General features: G+C 49.5%; 2 protein-coding genes across 2 annotated transcripts in view; one reads left to right on the top strand and one right to left on the bottom strand.

The window, feature by feature from the left end:
* Positions 1-6,373, bottom strand: part of LOC142151019 (uncharacterized) — a 570,528-nt gene extending 564,155 nt beyond the window's left edge. Inside the window, exon 1 of the mRNA XM_075206277.1 lies at positions 6,276-6,373. The gene's annotated coding sequence lies outside the window, so the exon portion shown is untranslated. The remainder of the gene's footprint in view (positions 1-6,275) is intronic.
* A 92-nt stretch (positions 6,374-6,465) lies between these two features.
* The window catches only part of LOC142151000 (gastrula zinc finger protein XlCGF66.1-like), a 29,125-nt gene continuing 9,841 nt past the window's right edge, over positions 6,466-25,749 (top strand). The window contains exon 1 of the mRNA XM_075206254.1: positions 6,466-6,727. The gene's annotated coding sequence lies outside the window, so the exon portion shown is untranslated. The remainder of the gene's footprint in view (positions 6,728-25,749) is intronic.

Raw genomic sequence — 25,749 nt, 5'->3', positions numbered from 1 at the left:
AGGCGGTAACAATTAGGAAACTGGTTGTGCCTGCGGGCGACTGATGGTGGCTGACATGTAGGGTGGGAAGGGAGGTGCTGGTGTCTTGGGGGAAAACTCTCTGTGATATATATGAGGTGTGGAAGGGGGACAACGGAAGGTTGGTCTGGGGTCTGTGTGTGATTGTGAGAAATTGACTAGATGGTCGTTGCAGGGACGTAGAGAAGTGTGGGACAGAGGAGACAGGGAACTCTTGTTGGGTGTAGGGTGCTGCACCAGTATGTATGTAGCTAGTCTCCAGCACTAGACAAGCTATGTGTTAGTAGCACTTGGTGAGGGGGTGGTTGGGTAGGAGGTGATAGTAGGGGGATGTGGGGTAATGGGGGTAGAAGGAGGGGGATGGGGGCTAGTCTCCAGCACTAGACAAGCTATGTGTTAGTGACACTTGGTGAGGGGGTGGTTGGGTAGGAGGTGATAGTAGGGGGGATGTGGGGTAATGGGGGTAGAAGGAGGGGATGGGGGCTAGTCTCCAGCACTAGACAAGCTATGTGTTAGTAGCACTTGGTGAGGGGGTGGTTGGGTAGGAGGTGATAGTAGGGGGGATGTGGGGTAATGGGGGTAGAAGGAGGGGATGGGGCTAGTCTCCAGCACTAGACAAGCTATGTGTTAGTGACACTTGGTGAGGGGCTGGTTGGGTAGGAGGTGATAGTAGGGGGATGTGGGGTAATGGGGGTAGAAGGAGCAGGATGGGGGCTAGTCTCCAGCACTAGACAAGCTATGTGTTAGTGACACTTGGTGAGGGGTGGTTGGGTAGGAGGTGATAGTAGGGTGATGTGAGGTAATGGAGGTAGAAGGAGGGGGATGGGGGCTAGTCTCCAGCACTAGACAAGCTATGTGTTAGTAGCACTTGGTGAGGGGGTGGTTGGGTAGGAGGTGATAGTAGGGGGATGTGGGGTAATGGGGGTAGAAGGAGGGGATGGGGGCTAGTCTCCAGCACTAGACAAGCTATGTGTTAGTAGCACTTGGTGAGGGGGTGGTTGGGTAGGAGGTGATAGTAGGGGGGATGTGGGGTAATGGGGGTAGTAGGAGGGGGATGGGGGCTAGTCTCCAGCACTACACAAGCTATGTGTTAGTGACACTTGGTGAGGGGTGGTTGGGTAGGAGGTGATAGTAGGGGGATGTGGGGTAATGGGGGTAGAAGGAGGGGGATGGGGTCTAGTCTCCAGCACTAGACAAGCTATGTGTTAGTAGCACTTGGTGAGGGGTGGTTGGGTAGGAGGTGATAGTAGGGGGGATGTGGGGTAATGGGGGTAGTAGGAGGGGGATGGGGCTAGTCTCCAGAACTAGACAAGCTATGTGTTAGTGACACTTGGTGAGGGGCTGGTTGGGTAGGAGGTGATAGTAGGGGGATGTGGGGTAATGGGGTAGAAGGAGGGGATGGGAGACTAGTCTCCAGCACTAGACAAGCTATGTGTTAGTGACACTTGGTGAGGGGTGGTTGGGTAGGAGGTGATAGTAGGGGGGATGTGAGGTAATGGGGGTAGAAGGAGGGGGATGGGGGCTAGTCTCCAGCACTAGACAAGCTATGTGTTAGTGACACTTGGTGAAGGGGTGCTTGGGTAAAAGGTGATAGTAGGGGGATGTGGGGTAATGGGGATAGAAGGAGGGGATGGGGGCTAGTCTCCAGCACTAGACAAGCTATGTGTTAGTGACACTTGGTGAGGGGTGGTTGGGTAGAAGGTGATAGTAGGAGGGATCTGAGGTAATGGGGGTAGAAGGAGGGGGATGGGGGCTAGTCTCCAGCACTAGACAAGCTATGTGTTAGTGACACTTGGTGAGGGGTGGTTGGGTAGGAGGTGATAGTAGGGGGATGTGGGGTAATAGGGGTAGAAGGAGGGGGGTGGGGGCTAGTCTCCAGCACTAGACAAGCTATGTGTTAGTGACACTTGGTAAGGGTGTGGTTGGGTAGGAGGTGATAGTAGGGGGGATGTGGGGTAATGGGGGTAGTAGGAGGGGGATGGGGCTAGTCTCCAGCACTAGACAAGCTATGTGTTAGTGACACTTGGTGAGGGGCTGGTTGGGTAGGAGGTGATAGTAGGGGGATGTGGGGTAATGGGGTAGAAGGAGGGGATGGGAGACTAGTCTCCAGCACTAGACAAGCTATGTGTTAGTGACACTTGGTGAGGGGTGGTTGGGTAGGAGGTGATAGTAGGGGGGATGTGAGGTAATGGGGGTAGAAGGAGGGCGATGTAGGCTAGTCTCCAGCACTAGACAAGCTATGTGTTAGTGACACTCGGTGAAGGGGTGGTTGGGTAAAAGGTGATAGTAGGGGGATGTGGGGTAATGGGGATAGAAGGAGGGGATGGGGGCTAGTCTCCAGCACTAGACAAGCTATGTGTTAGTGACACTTGGTGAGGGGTGGTTGGGTAGGAGGTGATAGTAGGGGGATGTGGGGTAATAGGGGTAGAAGGAGGAGATGGGGGCTAGTCTCCAGCACTAGACAAGCTATGTGTTAGTGACACTTGGTGAGGGGTGGTTAGGTAAGAGGTGATAGTAGGGGGATGTGGGGTAATGGGGGTAGAAGGAGGTGGATGGGGGCTAGTCTCCAGCACTAGACAAGCTATGTGTTAGTGACACTTGGTGAGGGGTGGTTGGGTAGAAGGTGATAGTAGGAGGGATGTGAGGTAATGGGGGTAGAAGGAGGGGGATGGGGGCTAGTCTCCAGCACTAGACAAGCTATGTGTTAGTAGCACTTGGTGAGGGGTGGTTGGGTAGAAGGTGATAGTTGGGGGATGTGGGGTAATGGGGGGTAGAAGGAGGGGATGGGGGCTAGTCTCCAGCACTAGACAAGCTATGTGTTAGTGACACTTGGTGAGGGGTGGTTGGGTAGGAGGTGATAGTAGGGGGATGTGAGGTAATGGGGGTAGAAGGAGGGGGATGGGGGCTAGTCTCCAGCACTAGACAAACTATGTGTTAGTGACACTTGGTGAGGGGTGGTTGGGTAGGAGGTGATAGTAGAGGGATGTGGGGTAATGGGGGTAGAAGGAGGGGATGGGGGCTAGTCTCCAGCACTAGACAAACTATGTGTTAGTGACACTTGGTGAGGGGTGGTTGGGTAGGAGGTGATAGTAGGGGGGATATGAGGTAATGGGGGTAGAAGGAGGGGATGGGGGCTAGTCTCCAGCACTAGACAAGCTATGTGTTAGTGACACTTGGTGAGGGGTGGTTGGGTAGGAGGTGATAGTAGTGGGATGTGGGGTAATGGGGTAGAAGGAGGGGATGGGGGCTAGTCTCCAGCACTAGACAAGCTATGTGTTAGTGACACTTGGTGAGGGGTGGTTGGGTAGGAGGTGATAGTAGTGGGATGTGAGGTAATGGGGGTAGAAGGAGGGGGATGGGGGCTAGTCTCCAGCACTAGACAAGCTATGTGTTAGTGACACTTGGTGAGGGGGTGGTTGGGTAGTAGGTGATAGTAGGGGGATGTGGGGTAATGGGGTAGAAGGAGGGGATGGGGGCTAGTCTCCAGCACTAGACAAGCTATGTGTTAGTGACACTTGGTGAGGGGTGATTCCGTAGGAGGTGATAGTAGTGGGATGTGAGGTAATGGGGGTAGAAGGAGGGGGATGGGGGCTAGTCTCCAGCACTAGACAAGCTATGTGTTAGTGACACTTGGTGAGGAGGTGGTTGGGTAGGAGGTGATAGTAGTAGGGATGTGGGGTAATGGGGGTAGAAGGAGGGGATGGGGGCTAGTCTCCAGCACTAGACAAGCTATGTGTTAGTGACACTTGGTGAGGGGGTGGTTGGGTAGGAGGTGATAGTAGGGGGATGTGAGGTAATGGGGGTAGAAGGAGGGGGATGGGGGCTAGTCTCCAGCACTAGACAAGCTATGTGTTAGTGACACTTGGTGAGGGGTGGTTGGGTAGGAGGTGATAGTAGGGGGATGTGAGGTAATGGAGGTAGAAGGAGGGGGATGGGGGCTAGTCTCCAGCACTAGACAAGCTATGTGTTAGTGACACTTGGTGAGGGGTGGTTGGGTAGGAGGTGATAGTAGGGGGATGTGAGGTAATGGAGGTAGAAGGAGGGGGATGGGGGCTAGTCTCCAGCACTAGACAAGCTATGTGTTAGTGACACTTGGTGAGGGGTGGTTGGGTAGGAGGTGATAGTAGGGGGATGTGAGGTAATGGGGCTAGAAGGAGGGGATGGGGGCTAGTCTCAGCACTAGACAAACTATGTGTTAGTGACACTTGGTGAGGGGTGGTTGGGTAGGAGGTGATAGTAGGGGGATGTGAGGTAATGGGGGTAGAAGGAGGGGATGGGGGCTAGTCTCCAGCACTAGACAAGCTATGTGTTAGTGGCACTTGGTGAGGGGTGGTTGGGTAGGAGGTGATAGTAGTGGGGATGTGAGGTAATGGGGGGTAGAAGGAGGGGGATGGGGGCTAGTCTCCAGCACTAGACAAGCTATGTGTTAGTGACACTTGGTGAGGGGGTGGTTGGGTAGGAGGTGATAGTAGGGGGATGTGGGGTAATGGGGGTAGAAGGAGGAGGATGGGGGCTAGTCTCCAGCACTAGACAAGCTATGTGTTAGTGACACTTGGTGAGGGGTGGTTGGGTAGGAGGTGATAGTAGGGGGATGTGAGGTAATGGGGGTAGAAGGAGGGGGATGGGGCTAGTCTCCAGCACTAGACAAGCTATGTGTTAGTGACACTTGGTGAGGGGTGGTTGGGTAGGAGGTGATAGTAGGGGGATGTGGGGTAATGGGGTAGAAGGAGGGGATGGGGGCTAGTCTCCAGCACTAGACAAGCTATGTGTTAGTGACACTTGGTGAGGGGTGGTTGGGTAGGAGGTGATAGTAGGGGGATGTGGGGTAATGGGGGTAGAAGGAGGGGATGGGGCTAGTCTCCAGCACTAGACAAGCTATGTGTTAGTGACACTTGGTGAGGGGTGGTTGGGTAGGAGGTGATAGTAGGGGGGATGTGGGGTAATGGCGGTAGAAGAAGGGGGTGGGGGCTAGTCTCCAGCACTAGACAAGCTATGTGTTAGTGACACTTGGTGAGGGGTGGTTGGGTAGGAGGTGATAGTAGGGGGGATGTGAGGTAATGGGGTAGAAGGAGGGGATGGGGGCTAGTCTCCAGCACTAGACAAGCTATGTGTTAGTGACACTTGGTGAGGGGTGGTTGGGTAGGAGGTGATAGTAGGGGGATGTGGGGTAATGGGGGTAGAAGGAGGGGATGGGGCTAGTCTCCAGCACTAGACAAGCTATGTGTTAGTGACACTTGGTGAGGGGTGGTTGGGTAGGAGGTGATAGTAGGGGGGGATGTGAGGTAATGGGGGGTAGAAGGAGGGGGATGGGGGCTAGTCTCCAGCACTAGACAAGCTATGTGTTAGTGACACTTGGTGAGGGGTGGTTGGGTAGGAGGTGATAGTAGTGGGATGTGGGGTAATGGGGTAGAAGGAGGGGATGGGGGCTAGTCTCCAGCACTAGACAAGCTATGTGTTAGTGACACTTGGTGAGGGGTGGTTGGGTAGGAGGTGATAGTAGGGGGATGTGGGGTAATGGGGGTAGAAGGAGGGGATGGGGCTAGTCTCCAGCACTAGACAAGCTATGTGTTAGTGACACTTGGTGAGGGGTGGTTGGGTAGGAGGTGATAGTAGGGGGGATGTGGGGTAATGGCGGTAGAAGAAGGGGGTGGGGGCTAGTCTCCAGCACTAGACAAGCTATGTGTTAGTGACACTTGGTGAGGGGTGGTTGGGTAGGAGGTGATAGTAGGGGGGATGTGAGGTAATGGGGTAGAAGGAGGGGATGGGGGCTAGTCTCCAGCACTAGACAAGCTATGTGTTAGTGACACTTGGTGAGGGGTGGTTGGGTAGGAGGTGATAGTAGGGGGATGTGGGGTAATGGGGGTAGAAGGAGGGGATGGGGCTAGTCTCCAGCACTAGACAAGCTATGTGTTAGTGACACTTGGTGAGGGGTGGTTGGGTAGGAGGTGATAGTAGGGGGGGGATGTGAGGTAATGGGGGGTAGAAGGAGGGGGATGGGGGCTAGTCTCCAGCACTAGACAAGCTATGTGTTAGTGACACTTGGTGAGGGGTGGTTGGGTAGGAGGTGATAGTAGGGGGATGTGAGGTAATGGGGGTAGAAGGAGGGGGATGGGGGCTAGTCATGGTGTGTGAGCCCCTCTGTGGTGTATGGGGTGTAGCTGGTCTGTGTATTAAGTCTCTCACAGCCCTGCCATTATAATAACCAGCTCTGCTATTACTAACAGCCTTCTTTATATATTATTATAGGGAGAAATTACCTCAACCTTGTACAGGGCCCGGACGTACCGCTCCAGGGTCAAAGATGGCGCCTGAGAGATCGTGTGACCACGCCCCCTGGTCAGCGTCACTTCTATTACACTAATCGCTAGTCTGGGAGACTAAGGCAAAATGGCCGCATGAAAATGTAAGTAGGTAACGGGAGGTGGGATTAGCGGGTGGAGTGTGGGACACAAATGAGAAGGAAGCCTGTGGTTTTAATTTATCAATTTTAATCACCCGCAAAATTAATAGGGAAATATTACTGTATTGTCCTCAGTGCAGGACAGCGGCGGCCATTATCCCGTAGTGTCTTATGTATTGGCGTTACAGATACAGGACCATGACGCGGCACAGTGGGCGTGGCTACATGCGCTCTCAGACGCCATCTTAGAACCTGGACAGCTGCCATCAGTCATCCATATACATTATCCGGGCCCTGTACAAGGTGGAGGTAATATCTCCCTATAATAATATATTAGTCTCTCGGTGTTTGGAGGTTTCTTCTTTGTATGAAGTGGAGGTAAAGAAAGATCCTCCTCAGATCAGCACATTATATATATTAGGTGCACAGTGACCTTTATGTCACTATTTATGTTGATGTATTCGTGGTTACTTCTCTCTGTGATGTATGTTACATATTACACCCACCAGCAGGCACATAACATAGGAGGCCGCCATATTGTATTTATTCCTCCGTCACGTGTGGGTGCTGGTGACACAAAGCGCCATAAACCTTTTTGTTTTGTACCATTTATTTATTGAGTTCCTGGTAAGACAATCCCTGCCCCCAATGTATATTGTGTATTACTGTGATGTCAGTCCCTGCTGCACGTATGACGCCACAATCACTATAACCAGTCACTTACTGCTGGAAGTTATAGTGTCTTACATGTAGGAGGACCAGGAACATACATTGACCGTGGGATTCAGTCATTACCCCCATAGTGGCTGATTTATGGTGTTAATATGGAGTGACGTGGTTGTTGGATGAGATTCCTCTTGTTGGCTCTTGGTGTACTGGGTCCATAGATAACTCCTAAGGTAGTGTGTCCTGCTGAGGAAGCGGATGGGAGATGTGGCAGAATGTGGGGCGTGTTTTGTATCCTCAAAATAAAGGTGGAAGTGGTGATGTTAAAGTTCTTTCTCTAAGGTCTTGTTTCATGTGTTTATAGCCCCTTTTCCCGGTTTAGTGGCTGTTATTGTCTTTACTATTAGATTGTATAAAGGTTGGTGTTAGATGTTTTTATTTTCACTTAAACACCGATACCCTACGCAGTTTACACAGCGGTGGAGCTCGTCCTACAGACAACACACTCACCACATCCCACCGGCACTATAACTGCCCCTCACACTACCTACCCACACCTACATAACCATAGAGCCTGCACCCTATTACCACCTCTATCTTATTGTTTTACCCACTGGTTAGATAGCTCCCATTATCCATCATATTTACACCACACATCTCCCTGATTCTCAGCTCTTTTAAGAGCAGTGAAAATAAAAACATCTAAGGCTAGGTACACACTGGAGCTTTATCAGACAATTATCATGCCAGTCAGCCGATTGGCACGACGATTGAGGGTTGAAAGTCGTCCAAAAGTGCAGATTTTCGTTTCTTTAGGTTGGTCGTACTGTTTCATATTGTTGTTCCAATCACCTTCCGATCATGTAGTGCAGGGGCCTAAACGGCGCTGTTGGGCATTCGCAGCAGCTCTCCTTCAGTCATCTTCAGCTGCTTTAGTGAAGCAGCTCTTGTGGAACGGAAGATCAGGTAAGGGATGAGGGATGACATTAGCTGGAGGCAGGACGGTGAGGGATGACATTATCTGGGGGCACGACCGTGAGGGGTGGCATTAGCTGGGGGCACGGCCATGAGGGGTGGTATTAGCTGGGGGCACAGCCGTGAGGGGTGGCATTAGCTTGGGGCACGGCCGTGAGGGATGACAGCTGGGGGCACGACCGTGAGGGGTGGCATTAGCTGGGGGCACGGCCGTGAGGGGTGGCATTAGCTGGGGGCACGGCCGTGAGGGGTGGCATTAGCTGGGGGCACGGCCGTGAGGGATGACATTAGCTGGAGGCAGGACGGTGAAGGGTGGCATTAGCTGGGGGCACGGCGGTGAGGGATGACATTAGCTGGAGGCAGGATGGTGAGGGGTGGCATTAGCTGGAGGCAGGATGGTGAGGGGTGGCATTAGCTGGGGGCGCGGCGGTGAGGGATGACATTAGCTGGAGGCAGGATGGTGAGGGGTGGCATTAGCTGGGGGCACGGCCGTGAGGGGTGGCATTAGCTGGAGGCAGGATGGTGAGGGGTGGCATTAGCTGGGGGCGCGGCGGTGAGGGATGACATTAGCTGGAGGCAGGACGGTGAGGGATGACATTAGCTGGAGGCAGGATGGTGAGGGATGACATTAGCTGGAGGCAGGATGGTGAGGGATGACATTAGCTGGAGGCAGGATGGTGAGGGGTGGCATTAGCTGGGGGCGCGGCGGTGAGGGATGACATTAGCTGGAGGCAGGACGGTGAGGGATGACATTAGCTGGAGGCAGGATGGTGAGGGGTGGCATTAGCTGGGGGCGCGGCGGTGAGGGATGACATTAGCTGGAGGCAGGACGGTGAGGGATGACATTAGCTGGAGGCAGGATGGTGAGGGGTGGCATTAGCTGGGGGCGCGGCGGTGAGGGATGACATTAGCTTGAGGCAGGATGGTGAGGGGTGGCATTAGCTGGAGGCAGGATGGTGAGGGGTGGCATTAGCTGGGGGCGCGGCGGTGAGGGATGACATTAGCTGGGGGCGCGGCGGTGAGGGATGACATTAGCTGGAGGCAGGATGGTGAGGGATGACATTAGCTGGAGGCAGGATGGTGAGGGGTGGCATTAGCTGGAGGCAGGATGGTGAGGGGTGGCATTAGCTGGGGGCGCGGCGGTGAGGGATGACATTAGCTGGAGGCAGGATGGTGAGGGGTGGCATTAGCTGGAGGCAGGATGGTGAGGGGTGGCATTAGCTGGGGGCGCGGCGGTGAGGGATGACATTAGCTGGGGGCGCGGCGGTGAGGGATGACATTAGCTGGAGGCAGGATGGTGAGGGATGACATTAGCTGGAGGCAGGATGGTGAGGGGTGGCATTAGCTGGAGGCAGGATGGTGAGGGGTGGCATTAGCTGGGGGCGCGGCGGTGAGGGATGACATTAGCTGGAGGCAGGATGGTGAAGGGTGGCATTAGCTGGGGGCGCGGCGGTGAGGGATGACATTAGCTGGAGGCAGGACGGTGAGGGATGACATTAGCTGGAGGCAGGATGGTGAGGGATGACATTAGCTGGAGGCAGGATGGTGAAGGGTGGCATTAGCTGGGGGCGCGGCGGTGAGGGATGACATTAGCTGGAGGCAGGACGGTGAGGGATGACATTAGCTGGAGGCAGGACGGTGAGGGATGACATTAGCTGGAGGCAGGATGGTGAAGGGTGGCATTAGCTGGGGGCACGGCGGTGAGGGATGACATTAGCTGGAGGCAGGACGGTGAGGGATGACATTAGCTGGAGGCAGGACGGTGAGGGATGACATTAGCTGGAGGCAGGACGGTGAGGGATGACATTAGCTGGGGGCGCGGCGGTGAGGGATGACATTAGCTGGAGGCAGGATGGTGAGGGGTGGCATTAGCTGGGGGCGCGGCGGTGAGGGATGACATTAGCTGGAGGCAGGATGGTGAGGGGTGGCATTAGCTGGAGGCAGGATGGTGAGGGGTGGCATTAGCTGGAGGCAGGATGGTGAGGGGTGGCATTAGCTGGGGGCGCGGCGGTGAGGGATGACATTAGCTGGAGGCAGGACGGTGAGGGATGACATTAGCTGGAGGCAGGATGGTGAGGGGTGGCATTAGCTGGAGGCAGGATGGTGAGGGGTGGCATTAGCTGGGGGCGCGGCGGTGAGGGATGACATTAGCTGGAGGCAGGACGGTGAGGGATGACATTAGCTGGAGGCAGGATGGTGAGGGATGACATTAGCTGGGGGCGCGGCGGTGAGGGATGACATTAGCTGGAGGCAGGATGGTGAAGGGTGGCATTAGCTGGGGGCGCGGCGGTGAGGGATGACATTAGCTGGAGGCAGGACGGTGAGGGATGACATTAGCTGGAGGCAGGATGGTGAGGGATGACATTAGCTGGAGGCAGGATGGTGAGGGGTGGCATTAGCTGGGGGCGCGGCGGTGAGGGATGACATTAGCTGGAGGCAGGACGGTGAGGGATGACATTAGCTGGAGGCAGGATGGTGAGGGATGACATTAGCTGGAGGCAGGATGGTGAAGGGTGGCATTAGCTGGGGGCGCGGCGGTGAGGGATGACATTAGCTGGAGGCAGGACGGTGAGGGATGACATTAGCTGGAGGCAGGATGGTGAGGGATGACATTAGCTGGAGGCAGGATGGTGAGGGGTGGCATTAGCTGGGGGCACGGCCGTGAGGGGTGGCATTAGCTGGGGGCACGGCGGTGAGGGATGACATTAGCTGGAGGCAGGACGGTGAGGGATGACATTAGCTGGAGGCAGGATGGTGAGGGATGACATTAGCTGGAGGCAGGATGGTGAGGGGTGGCATTAGCTGGGGGCGCGGCGGTGAGGGATGACATTAGCTGGAGGCAGGACGGTGAGGGATGACATTAGCTGGAGGCAGGACGGTGAGGGATGACATTAGCTGGAGGCAGGACGGTGAGGGATGACATTAGCTGGGGGCGCGGCGGTGAGGGATGACATTAGCTGGAGGCAGGATGGTGAGGGGTGGCATTAGCTGGGGGCGCGGCGGTGAGGGATGACATTAGCTGGAGGCAGGATGGTGAGGGGTGGCATTAGCTGGAGGCAGGATGGTGAGGGGTGGCATTAGCTGGAGGCAGGATGGTGAGGGGTGGCATTAGCTGGGGGCGCGGCGGTGAGGGATGACATTAGCTGGAGGCAGGACGGTGAGGGATGACATTAGCTGGAGGCAGGATGGTGAGGGGTGGCATTAGCTGGAGGCAGGATGGTGAGGGGTGGCATTAGCTGGGGGCGCGGCGGTGAGGGATGACATTAGCTGGAGGCAGGACGGTGAGGGATGACATTAGCTGGAGGCAGGATGGTGAGGGATGACATTAGCTGGGGGCGCGGCGGTGAGGGATGACATTAGCTGGAGGCAGGATGGTGAAGGGTGGTATTAACTGGGGGCGCGGCGGTGAGGGATGACATTAGCTGGAGGCAGGACGGTGAGGGATGACATTAGCTGGAGGCAGGATGGTGAGGGATGACATTAGCTGGAGGCAGGATGGTGAGGGGTGGCATTAGCTGGGGGCGCGGCGGTGAGGGATGACATTAGCTGGAGGCAGGACGGTGAGGGATGACATTAGCTGGAGGCAGGATGGTGAGGGATGACATTAGCTGGAGGCAGGATGGTGAAGGGTGGCATTAGCTGGGGGCGCGGCGGTGAGGGATGACATTAGCTGGAGGCAGGACGGTGAGGGATGACATTAGCTGGAGGCAGGATGGTGAGGGATGACATTAGCTGGAGGCAGGATGGTGAGGGGTGGCATTAGCTGGGGGCACGGCCGTGAGGGGTGGCATTAGCTGGGGGCACGGCGGTGAGGGATGACATTAGCTGGAGGCAGGATGGTGAGGGATGACATTATCTGGTGGCACAACAGTGAGAGGTGGCATTAGCTGTGGGGGCATAACTATAAATATATATACACAGTGGTCGAAGTGGAAATTTAGAAGTGGTGGTATGGATAATGTAAGTGAGTGGCATTTGATAGTCAATCAAAACACTCTTCTATATGTATGTGTGTTTGTGTGTACATGTATATGCATCTGGCACACCTGGACTTGAAAAGATTTTTGCCTCTGCACTGATAGAAAAAGGTTGCTGACCGCTGATGTATCCTGTATGAATTCACGCTGCATTTTCTCGACCAAGTGCCTCAAACAGTGACTGAAGAGAGTGCTGTGGGTGTAATGATTAATTTGTTTGTTCTGAGACTGAAAATTTTGTTATGGAGTCAAAGAAGCTAGCAAAATTTATAATTACATTTTGGAAAAGTCAGTTTATTTCATTCAAATATTGTACTGTCATTCTCTAACTAACTACACTGCTTTTGAACCAGAGGATCTGAAGGTAATCGTGTATAGTGTGTACACGTGAATCGACCGACTGATGGGAACTTAAGTCGTAGGTACAAGGTGTAGATAACATGTTGGTTGGAAAATTCCCTAACCTAACACCAACATTTACACAATCTAATAGTAAAGGTAATAAGAGCTACTAAACCAAGCCAAAGAGCTTAAGTAGCCATAAAAGCTGTAAAAGAGCGATATGGACAAAAGAGCTATAAACACTTGAAACAAGAATATAGAAAAAGTACTTGAACATCATCACTTCCATCTTTTTGGGGGGATCCAAAACACCACCCACATTCTGTGACTCATCTCCCATCTGTACTTAGAGGGGGCAACGGTCACCAGTGCCATAATCTGTACTTGTACTAGTGCTTTTAAATATCTTTTTTTTTGTTGTTATTGCCCTATGTTTATTAAAATGTTTATTGATAGATATATATATATATATATATATATATATATATACCGTATATACTCCTGTATAAGCCGAGTTTTTCAGCATACTTTTGTATGCTGAAAAAGGGCACTCGGCTTATACACGGGTGAACTTACCTGGTGTCCGGTCCCTCGGCTGTCAACTTCTGCATATGCGTTCCAACAACAGGAAGTTCGGCATTTGGAACGCAAGTTTGCGTTCCAAATGCCGAACTTCCTGTTGTTGGGACGCATATGCGTTCCACTGCCATTTATACATACTAAAAGGCACTCATCTATACAGGACCATTTAAGACGGGAGCCATAGTTTCTCCAGTAGGATTAGTTGCATTTGCTGTAGAACTGTTTGTGTGTAAAATTTATATATATTTTGTTTTGTTGATTTTTGTTAAGTACCAAAACATCAAAGAAGTACATAATGAACAAACAATACAGCCACCATGTTCATACATTTATATCCCTACCCCTTTATTTAGGTTAGGTTGTACCCAATGCCAATGATTTTATAATCATTTATGAATGTTCCTTGTCATCTACTGTTATTTATGGTTTAGCTAAAAATGATTTCATAGATTGAACCTATCATTTTTATTTAGGTTTTTAAATTAGCGCTCTTTTCCACCCTAGGCTTATACTCGAGTCAATAAGTTTTCCCAGTTTTATGTAGTAAAATTAGGTGCCTCGGCTTATATTCGGGTCGACTTATACTCGAGTATATACGGTATATATATATATATATATATATATATATATATATATATATATATATATATACACATATATAAACACACACACACACAGCGAGTGTTACGATGTATTGCATACACTAAAATTACCAAGTAACTTACTTAGTTCATTTGACCATCAGTCCAGTTTTGGCGTTGAAGGCAGAGTAGACTAGGAGATGTATAAATAGAAATGGGAAGGAACTTAAAAGCTGGAGGGTATTGAGTGATCCAGGAGAGGACTACCACACTCGATTATAGAAACAAAATGGGGTTGCATATCCTGTTATATTAAGATTGTTGATTTCAAATTATGTTGTACTGTTTAAGATGGACGGATTTTACAATTTTAGACAAGACATTATACTTCATGCAATAGGTGTACCACAACTTACAGAGCCCCGTCAGTTGTGCGGATGTGGTAGAGGATTCCCAACCAGCCTCAAGTTGGCAGCTGGCTGCAGCAATAATGTGCTTGATTAGATTGTTTTGATGATGGGAGGTTAGCACTTCTGCCTCACAGCTTTGGGTTCATGAGTTCAATTCCCAACCATGATCCTTCTGTGTGGAGTTTGTATGTTCTCCCCGTGTTTGTGTAGGTTTCCTCCGGGTGCTCCGGTTTCCTCCCACACTCCAAAAACATACTGGTAGGTTAATTGGCTGCTATCAAAATTGAGCTCTCTCTCTCTCGGAACATCCACTTGTACCATGTACCATGGTCCCTTATACTCCTCCAGATGTGTGTTAGTTTTGGACATCACCCACCAGATGTGCATCTCCTCCATCTGTCTCAGGCAGTGGGCAAAGCTAATGCTGGTTTGTTGCCATTTGGTCGCAGTGATCCAAGAACTTACACAAATGTTCCTTGATATTAGCACAGATAGAACTACTGGCAGTATTCTCCTTTATCACAGCCCATTCCTACTCATCCATTGCCTTGTGTCGGATCCGTCTCCCACAGCAGTTTGTGGGAATCTTTCATTGGCAGACCCGGGGTAGTAACGTCAGAGTAGATTGCAGAGATGGAAGATGCACGGTGCAAACAGAATGATGTCAGGGGCCTTCTATGGAGGTTAGATATGATTGTCTGGTAGAAATGCCTAAGCTGCGAAAACTGGTAACAGCTTCTCGATAGGATAGTGTACTCCTCCTGGAGCTCAGAAAGTTGTGGGAAAACAAGGGCTCATTCTGAATAATTTACAAATCTCACTCCACATAACCATAGGCCATAAGGATGGTCCTCATGACCTGAAGGGAACGTGCGTTACTTCAGAGATGTGCAGTTGGTGAGGAGGAGGGCGTTACATTATAACACTTGGTGGTGTAGGTCCAAATTGACAGAACAGTATCACAGGGTGAGACTTAGATGAGGGAGGTCGTTGTATCTTGGGAGCCAGAGGAGAGATGAGAGTGTTGGGATTATAATGGTCTCTGCAGTGTGTGATATAAGTAGAGGAGTCTGGGCAGCACATTCATTTTAACCGAATTGACCAATCCAGTTTTATCCCACTAATTAAGGTCTGTTTTAATTATGTCTATTACTGATGGGTAATTAACTTGATAATGCTGGTGGTAGTGTTTCGTTATGTGTACCCATAGGTACTTCAGTCATATTCATTTTGTGTCCCTTAAGATGTAAAACTCCATTCTTTTGCTAGGATGACTTTATAGCCCGGGAGTGGCCATAAGGATCTAATTCCTTCCAGAGCTTTGTGAGGGATGATCATACCTGAAAGCAGGGCATCATTGGCATAAAGGGAGATTTTGTGGTCAGAGCTAATTCTGTAGATACAGGGAATTTGTGTGGGTTTTGATGGCAAGGGGCTTGATCACTAACACAAATATCAAAAGGGAGAGGGTGGCAGCCTTGTTTCATGCTGTTAGATATTACAAAATACAGGGAAACTGCACCATTTGTGGAAACCGCTGAGGTGCAGACCAGTCAATGCTGATATAAATTTTCACAAAAAAAAACCATTACAGATAACATGCGGAACATTAATTGTCAAAAAATGTGACCAAATGCCTTTTCAGTGTCCAGGGACTACAGGACGTGTGGGTTTTTCTAGCTATGGATGTTGTTCATGAGAATGTAAACCTTGTGTCGTCTGACACCCGCCATCTTGGCCTGGGAGCTGGTTTCATGGATTTATTTGTCTGAAGGTTCTCATTCACAGTGATACCAACATTAAGCACCACCAGGATCCCTGGGAACATTATTAGGGAGGTTGTCTGGTGACCAGTAGGCGCCTATAGCCCTGTCTAAGGCTTTATGTGAGAGGGGATCTTAGTAAGATTGTACAGAGAGTTCTAAAATCTGCAAAACCTGTCTACAATCTGAGATGGATCATGTGACTAGATCACTGATAAATAACTTATGGTATAAATTTATTTAAAGGAAATAGCGCATGGCGCTTCTTTATATAATTGCACATGGACTTATTTTTGATATTGTGCATATTTTGGTAAGGGAAATCTTTAATTTCTTAGACCAGGGGAAGAATTTGTTTCTTGTTAGAGTAGATGCATTATTTCTGGAGGTATATATCTGATACAATAAGCCTTTGTGGATGGAAGTCTTTTGTGTGTTGTGATGTGGGGAAGTAGCTTGTTTGGGGTTTGTACCTTTCTTTGGGAATGTGTATTCTGGACTGTCTGAAGAGGGGCCCCATGCTAATTAGATCTTTTTATGTGTGAAGGTCCAACATTGAATGCAGGAACTTTTAATTAAGCCTGGCTCCTAGATTCTCTGCATCTGAAAACCAGATGTAGGACATCACAGCATCTCTACAATTTCATAGATAAGTGTAAATATTGTTGGATTTGCAATGCATGTAGATCCATGTTTGTGTAAATATATTGCATCCTGATTCTAAAAATAACTTGTGTCCAAACCAGTATAAAAAGCACTGTCCTGTACACTGAAATGTTCATCTTGTTTCATCTGACCTGATCACTTGTACCTTCAACCAGTGTGAGAGCAAATAAACATCACTTGCTTCAAAGACCTGCTTGACAACTTCTTCAATATTGCTGTATTCCTGTGACCTGCAGCTTAGACCCTAAATCTAATCCGTTCTCCAGCTGTTTCTGAGGTTGGACCCAGCTTTTCGTGTACCACCGCTCTGCCCCCTACCCAGCAGCTCTGGCCAGTGTGATAGGTCAGGGTGGATCCATCTACAGCACCCCTGATCCATAGTAAGAGGTCAGGAGTACCAGCCCAGGTACGCCAGTAACAGGGTACACTCGCAGCATCAGTTACCCAGAAGAAACCTGGTACAATGTTAGATTTCCTGTTTGTCGAACAAGACATGCACACAGTTAATGCACACAATATAATACAATAAGTGCATACAAGAATCAGTACATTTGCATTGCTATAACTTGGCACACTGTGCTAATAATTTAAATATATTATTACAATAAGTTATTTATAAGTGATCCAGCCACAAGTTGCTTTATCCCAATGGTCGGGAATAATGTGAAGACCCCTGCCTATAGTAATACTGGGAATGACCATGGGAAAAGCATAGATGGTGGGAAGTAAAGCTTGGAAATTATTGGTTGTAGAGCGAACTCCAACGTGTGTTTCGCTTTAAAAGCTTTCTCAAGGCAAAAAGTTGTGTGCACCCTTCAGGCTCATTATATTACTCATTGGGGGGGTATTCAATTGTTAGCGAGTTCCGCTAAATACTCGCGCTCTAAAAATATTACCGGTAATGCGGTAATATGCGCGTAAATACCGTTAATACGGTAATTTACTCGCTGGATTTCATGAGCTGCGAGCTGAAATCCAGCGGGATATTACCGTATTAACGGTAATATTTTTAGAGCGCGAGTATTTAGCGGAACTCGCTAACAATTGAATACCCCCCATTATGTCCTAACAAATTCATATGGTCAGTCATAACATCTATGGAGAATCCCATCCCAATTGTAAAGCGCTACGGAATTTGCTGGCGCTATATAAATAAATGATGATGATGATGATTACCTGGTGCGGTTGTCTCCTTTTTCCTTTTATCCGCATATTACTTTATGCCAAGAGCAATTTTTCCATATTTATTGTGGAGCGCGGAGGCTGCATGATTTGGAGAACCTCTAATAGTGACTTTATAATCTTCCCATACCCTTACAGGAGCTTTATCATCTGATCTCCTAGGTCAGTTGCTCAAGAGCAGAGTCATAAAGGCACCAATGAAAATTGTGTAACATAGGTTTATGAAATTGAGAAGTTGATATACTCTATGGTGATCCATCCAAGGAATTGTGTAAACCCTGTCACCTTGTGTTTTCTTTTGGAGTAAGCGAGGAAAAACAGCTTTTCAATACGATAATGCACACATTACTGAGGAGTTATTGAGGTTAGCTCACAAATAGAGGGAGATCCTGCTGTCTCAGTAGGAGTTAGCTAGACTTCCCTAGAGGCGCGGAGTCTAACAAGGTGGAAGGTATTCACCAGAGACTCCCGCAAGGGAATTTGGGCTTCAGCGGCTTCCACCCCTGCAGTTTGCGGCCCTCTAGGGAAGTTCCCAGTGAGACAGATGGAGAATGACTTAATAACAGAAGAAATCCAATTCGGACATCAAATGGTGATAATAACGATTACCACTTTATTGTAAAATATAATACAAAGCTCACTGAAGGTTGTGTAAACTGCAGATGATGATAACAATAAAATACAGAGAATAGGAACCATCAATGAAATTCAATAATGCAGACTGAAGGCCAATAGGAAATCACCACTATACCACTGAGGAGTGGAACATAATACAAAGTTCAATGAAGTACTGGAAATGAATAGCTCAATGAAATACAAATGCAGAAGCGATGAATCACCGCTCACTATAAAGATGTAAATGAGCCAGCATAGACAACGATGTTGATAGGGTAGATAGCAAGCATTGTTCCCACGAGTAAGTGAAACAAATATACTGAGGTCAGCAGAATCTGATATATAGATATATATTGTTATGCACGTTTTGTCGCTATCCAGTAACGATTGTCGAATCTCGATTTATGTTTCCAAAGTACAAAGTAAATTATCCAAAAGTAGCAGAATAATTCAAGCGAAATAAAAAATAAGTACAGCCATTACTTATCGCAGGCGCCCTGGATCCAATGAACAGTCATTCAGGTCTGAAGGCTGTGGTCTGTCACTCACCGGAGTGTGAGTGCCTCCACTCTGGTACGTGGTTCTCCATCTTTCCCGCTCACACCTGTGTGGAACCGCGGCCGTCCGCCATCCTGTCGCACTGCGCATGCGCAGGTCCCTTTAACAACTACACCTGACCACTAATGTGATTGATGGATCACGCCTTAGGTAGTGGCCTGATCTTGAAGTCTCACTCCCAGTGAACTTCTATAGGTGTGTGCAGTTTCCAAACTGCTTCCAGCTCTACTCCTGTGTGCAGTTTCCAAACTGCTTCCAGCTCTACTCCTGTGTGCAGTTTCCAAACTGCTTCCAGCTCTACTCCTGTGTGCAGTTTCCAAGCTGCTTCCAGCTCTACTCCTGTGTGCAGTTTCCAAACTGCTTCCAGCTCTACTCTTGTGTGCAGTTTCCAAACTGCTTCCAGCTCTACTCGTGCTTCAGCTTCCACGCTGTTCCCTGCTCAACTCAGCGGCGGTTCCCATACCGCTACAACGCTTCACTTCTCAGCTGATTCCGGATCTACACAACTGGGTATGCTCTACTGACTATTGACTATTGCCTATTGCTCGCATACCAGTTGTATCCATTGTTGTTTGCTGCACAGGGTACAAGTACCCATATAGACTGCGTTACTGCATTGCTTCATTTAGGACAAGCTTTCACTCAAGCTACGATATCTCCTCACGCTACTACTTAGCGTTATTGTGCATATCTGCTGTGACCAGCTTCTCCTCACTGCAAGGCATCTACGCCATACAGACTATTCATTGTGCCTTCCATCTCTGCCTCATAAGACATTGCTCTACTCGCGCTGTTTCCATACAGCCACAGTTTACCTTTCAACTTCACTCTCATGCACCTGGACAAGTCCTCATTCCTTCTCACAGCAGTGGTACAACTTGCTATACGCAGACCACTGACTCTCCTATTACCTACCTACACCTGGACCAGACTCCTCACCATAGCGGTGGTACAACTTGCTGAACGCAGACCACCGACTACCCTGCTACCTACCTGCACCAGTACTATTCTTCCCATCACTACAGTGGTACAACTTGCTGTACGCAGACCACTGACTCCGCCCCTACCTACCATCACCTATCCACGTCCACTCCTCGTGTCTACATTATCTTCAGCTTCCAGTTTACTGCTCCAAGTCGCTGACTTTCCTCTAACCATAGCTGCAAGTCGCTGACTTCCTCAGACTATCTCTACTCTCCTGCTGTTGTGTCGCTCCAATCATTCACCTGCCTGCTTTGAGGTGCGTGTCATAACCCCACCTCTCTAGCAGAGTTCCATCTGGTGAAACTCGGGTAAGCAACTCCTTGTGCCAGTGACAGTAAGATCAGGCCATGACAGACCCAGGATTGGAACCAACAGCTAAGGAGATGCTGCAGCATCTGATCACTCGGGTAGAACAACAGGATGTTCGGCAGCAACATCTGTTCCAGTGTTTCCAGACTCTGGCCACCCGAGGAGTTCCTCTACAAACTGTTTCAGCGACTGTTGAACCTCAAGCGCCTTCTCCTTCCCCAGTGCCATCCCAGGTGTCTACTGCTTCCACGCTACACCTGCCTACTCCCTCAAAATATGATGGAGATCCCAAGACGTGTAGAGGTTTTTTGAATCAGTGCTCTCTCCATTTCGAGCTTCAACCTCACCATTTTGCCACTCACCGTGCCAAGATTGCCTACCTCATTTCTCTGTTTTCCGGACAGGCTCTTGCGTGGGCCTCCCCTCTGTGGGAGAGAAATGACCCCCTATTGGAGGATAGTGCACTCTTCATTTCCACGTTCCGCAAAATTTTCGATTAACCTGGCCGCGTTGTCTCTGCGGCTTCCAGCATTCTCCGACTACGCCAAGGATCACACTCTGTGGCCCAGTACGTCATTCAGTTTCGGATACTCGCCTCTGAACTACAGTGGAACACCGAGGCCCTGATAGCTGCCTTCTGGCAGGGTCTGACGGATAAGATCAAAGACGCACTGACCACACAAGAGTTACCCTCCTCCTTGGACGATCTAATTTCCCTATGTCATAGGGTAGACCTGAGATTCCGTGAGAGGGAGTCTGAAAGAACAAGCACCTCTAAGGGGTTCACTCGCCCATCACCTCAAGTTCGTCACCTTCCCCCTCCAGTGGAACCCATGGAGGTAGGACGTTCTAAGTTAACATCTAGAGAGAGGGATCGACGAATACAAAATAGACTGTGCATCTATTGTGCTGACCCTACTCACAGCCTGAACTCATGTCCTAAGAAGTCGGGAAATGCCAGGCCCTAACCAGTTCTGGAGAGGTAAGGTTAGGGTTCCTGGACTCCTCTCCATCTTCTATGGATTCCAAAGTGTGTGCATTTGATGTTACTATCTTCTCAGCCACCAAATCTTTTATCTCTCAAGCACTTCTGGATTCCGGCGCTGCCGGCAACTTTATCTCCAGTGCTCTTGTTAACCAGTGGTCCCTACCAGTGGCCCCGTTAAAAACCGCCATAGCGGTCACCGCTATAGACGGCTCTCGCATCATTAATGGACTTATCACCCACTGTACGACTCCTTTAACCCTTCAAATTGGAGCCGTAAACCGAGAGAAAATCTCTTTGCTGGTCCTTCCTGCTACTACTAGTCCCATCGTTCTTGGCCTTCCATGGCTTCAGCTTCATTCACCACAAGTTGATTGGAGTATTCCCCAAGTCACATCCTGGGGCCCGGATTGTCATCATAGATGCCTAACCCGAGTGGTACCACTCAAAATCAACAGATCATCTATAACACCTGGTCCTCCGGGTCTTCCTCCACAGTATGCCCTGTTCGCTGACATGTTCGATAAGGCGCAATCTGAACGCCTGCCACCTCATCGGGCATGGGATTGTCCCATAGATTTACTACCTGGCAATAACCCTCTTAGGGGCCATGTATACCCTCTCACGCTACCAGAGACACAGGCTATGTCAGAGTATATCAAGGACAACCTTCATCGCGGATTCATTCGACCTTCCAGCTCTCCCGCTGGAGTGGGTTTCTTTTTCGTGAAAAAGAAAGATGGGACTTTAAGACCCTGCATTGATTATCGGGGGCTCAATGCCATAACCGTAAAAAATCGGTACCCGATTCCTCTTATCACCGAACTCTTTGATCGTATAAAAGGTGCTCGGATTTTTACCAAACTTGATCTCCGTGGCGCTTACAACCTAATCCGGATCAAGTCAGGCGACGAATGGAAGGAAGCATTCAACACCAGGGATGGGCATTACGAATACCTAGTTATGCCCTTTGGACTGTGTAATGCCCCAGCTGTCTTCCAAGGATTCGTGAACGAGATCTTCCGGGACCTATTATACGTGTACGTTGTAGTCTATCTGGACGACATTTTAATCTTCTCTCAAGATCTTGTCTCCCACCATCAACATGTGGCAGAAGTTCTCTCCAGACTGCGGAAGAACCTCCTATTCTGCAAATTAGAAAAATACTCCTTCGAATTATCCCAAATTCCATTCTTGGGATACATCGTGTCCGGAGTAGGTCTGGAGATGGACCCAGACAAAGTTAATGCCGTTCTACTTTGGCCCCAGCCAACTACCCTCAGGGCTATACAACGCTTCCTGGGGTTTGCGAATTATTACAGACGTTTTATCCTGAACTTCTCATCTATTGCTTCTCCTATTGTGGCCCTGACCAAGAAGGGCGCCAATACTAAACACTGGTCTTCCGAGGCCCTTCACGCTTTCCAAAGCCTTAAAGAAGCATTTTCTACCGCCCCTGTTCTTCGGCAGCCTGACGTAAACCTTCCCTTCTTTCTCGAGGTGGACGCCTCCAATGTCGGACTAGGATCTATTCTCTCCCAAAGATCTGAGCAACAGAAATTCCATCCTTGTGCCTTCTACTCACGGGGTCTTCTACCCGCGGAAAAGAACTACACCATCGGTGACAAAGAACTGTTGGCAATAAAAGTCGCATTGGAGGAGTGGAGATATCTACTGGAGGGGGCTCGTTACCCTGTAACCATCTTCACCGACCACAAAAATCTCCTCTATTTACAAACAGCCCAATGTCTAAACCCTCGACAGGCGAGGTGGTCACTTTTCTTTTCTCGCTTCGAACTCATTATAACGTTCAAACCTGCTGCAAAGAACAGGAAAGCAGATGCTTTATCCCGGGCATTTGCTCCTCCTTCTGACATCTTGGATTCTTCCGATCATCCTATACTGGATCCCAAATGTGTGTCTTTGGCCACTTCGTCCACCAATGTGCTACCGTTTGGGAGAACTCTTGTTCCGCCATCTCTACGCAAGAGAATATTGTCATGGTACCATTCTTCACGCTTCTCTGGACATTCTGGTGAACGAAAGACTTTTGAGATCCTTTCTAGGAGTTATTGGTGGCCTTCTATCAGAAAGGATGTCAGAGAATTTGTGGCCGCTTGTGAGATCTGCTCTCAATTTAAGTCTTCCCGCAGAACACCAGCGGGATTGCTCCAACCACTACCTATCCCTACCAAACCTTGGACCCACATAAGTATGGACTTTGTCACCGAACTTCCTCTTAGCAAGAGATGTAATACCATCTGGGTAGTGGTGGATAGATGGTTCACTTCGTCCCTCTTACCGGATTACCATCTTCTTCTACCTTGGCTGACCATTTTATTAAAGAGATTTTTCGAATTCACGGCTGTCCGTCCGAGATTGTGTCCGATAGAGGAGTGCAGTTCCTCTCCAGATTCTGGCGAGCCCTTTGTAAGAACTTGGGTATCCGACTGTCTCTATCATCGTCTTACCAGCCCCAATCAAATGGCCAGACCGAAAGGGTCAATCAAGATCTCGAGACATTCATAAGAATCTTTTCCTCAGCCAATCAAGATAATTGGGTAGATTTACTCCCATGGGCTGAGTTTGCCCACAATAACATGTATCATGAGTCTTCAACAAAAACTCCTTTTTTCGTGGTTTACGGTCACCATCCGTCTCTCCCAGAGTTTCCTGCCCTCCCTCCCACCCAAGTCCCTGCGGTGGAGAGACTTTGTCAAAACTTTAAAACCATCTGGACTCAGGTGAGATCATCCCTGAGGAAAGCATCAGCCAGAAACAAATTCTTCACAGATAAAAAGAGACGAGCCATTCCACCACTCAAGCTTGGAGACCGTGTATGGCTTTCTACAAAAAACATCCGCTTGAAGGTTCCGTCCATGAAGTTTGCGCCACGCTTCATCGGACCATACAAGATCACTCAAGTCATAAATCCAGTATGCTTCAAGCTACTATTACCAAAGAACCTCCGGATCTCCAATGCCTTCCATGTCTCTCTGCTCAAACCTCTTGTTATCAATCGTTTTTCTGCTCCTCCTTCTGTACCTAAACCAGTACAGATTCATCAAGAAGAGGAGTTCGAGATCTCTCAGATCCTGGATGCTAAAATTTTGCGAGGAACTCTCCGATTCCTCGTTCATTGGAAGGGCTTCGGTCCAGAAGAACGCTCCTGGATTCGCGCTGAGGACCTCAACGCTCCAGCCCTGCTTAAAAAATTCTACCAAAATTTTCCGGGCAAACCCGGTTCCAAGTGTTCTGTGCCCACCTTTATAAGGGGGGGTACTGTCACTCACCGGAGTGTGAGTGCCTACACTCTGGTACGTGGTTCTCCATCTTTCCCGCTCACACCTGTGTGGAACCACGGCCGTCCGCCATCCTGTCGCACTGCGCATGCGCAGGTCCCTTTAACAACTACACCTTACCACTAATGTGATTGATGGATCAATCACCCCTCCCTACTTAAGGCACCTGCAGCCTTAGTTAGTGGCCTGATGTTGAAGTCTCACTCCCAGTGAACTTCTATAGGTGTGTGCAGTTTCCAAACTGCTTCCAGCTCTACTCCTGTGTGCAGTTTCCAAACTGCTTCCAGCCCTACTCCTGTGTGCAGTTTCCAAGCTGCTTCCAGCTCTACTCCTGTGTGCAGTTTCCAAGCTGCTTCCAGCTCTACTCCTGTGTGCAGTTTCCAAACTGCTTCCAGCTCTACTCCTGTGTGCAGTTTCCAAACTGCTTCCAGCTCTACTCCTGTGTGCAGTTTCCAAACCGCTTCCAGCTCTACTCCTGTGTGCAGTTTCCAAACCGCTTCCAGCTCTATTCCTGTGTGCAGTTTCCAAACCGCTTCCAGCTCTACTCCTGTGTGCAGTTTCCAAACCGCTTCCAGCTCTACTCCTGTGTGCAGTTTCCAAACCGCTTCCAGCTCTACTCCTGTGTGCAGTTTCCAAACCGCTTCCAGCTCTACTCGTGTGTGCAGTTTCCAAACTGCTTCCAGCTCTACTCGTGCTTCAGCTTCCACGCTGCTCCCTGCTCAACTCAGCGGCGGTTCCCATACCGCTACAACGCTTCACTTCTCAGCTGATTCCGGATCTACACAACTGGGTATGCTCTACTGACTATTGACTATTGCCTATTGCTCGCATACCAGTTGTATCCATTGTTGTTTGCTGCACAGGGTACAAGTACCCATATAGACTGTGTTACTGCATTGCTTCATTTAGGACAAGCTTTCACTCAAGCTACGATATCTCCTCACGCTACTACTTAGGGTTATTGTGCATATCTGCTGTGACCAGCTTCTCCTCACTGCAAGGCATCTACTCCATACAGACTATTCATTGTGCCTTCCATCTCTGCCTCACAAGACATTGCTCTACTCGTGCTGTTTCCATACAGCCACAGTTTGCCTTTCAACTTCACTCTCCTGCACCTGGACAAGTCCTCATTCCTTCTCACAGCAGTGGTACAACTTGCTGCACGCAGACCACTGACTTCCCTGCTACCTACCCGCACCTGGACAAGTCCTCCTATCACAGCGGTGGTACAACTTGCTATACGCAGACCACTGACTCTCCTATTACCTACCTACACCTGGACCAGACTCCTCACCATAGCGGTGGTACAACTTGCTAAACGCAGACCACCGACTACCCTGCTACCTACCTGCACCAGTACTATTCTTCCCATCACTACAGTGGTACAACTTGCTGTACGCAGACCACTGACTCCTCCTCTACCTTCCATCA

The sequence above is a fragment of the Mixophyes fleayi genome, chromosome 4, assembly GCF_038048845.1.
Source record: "Mixophyes fleayi isolate aMixFle1 chromosome 4, aMixFle1.hap1, whole genome shotgun sequence".
Classification (NCBI taxonomy): Eukaryota; Metazoa; Chordata; class Amphibia; order Anura; family Limnodynastidae; genus Mixophyes; species Mixophyes fleayi.
Note: the sequence above shows the minus strand (reverse complement) of the source record. Positions and strands in the feature narration are given on the sequence as shown.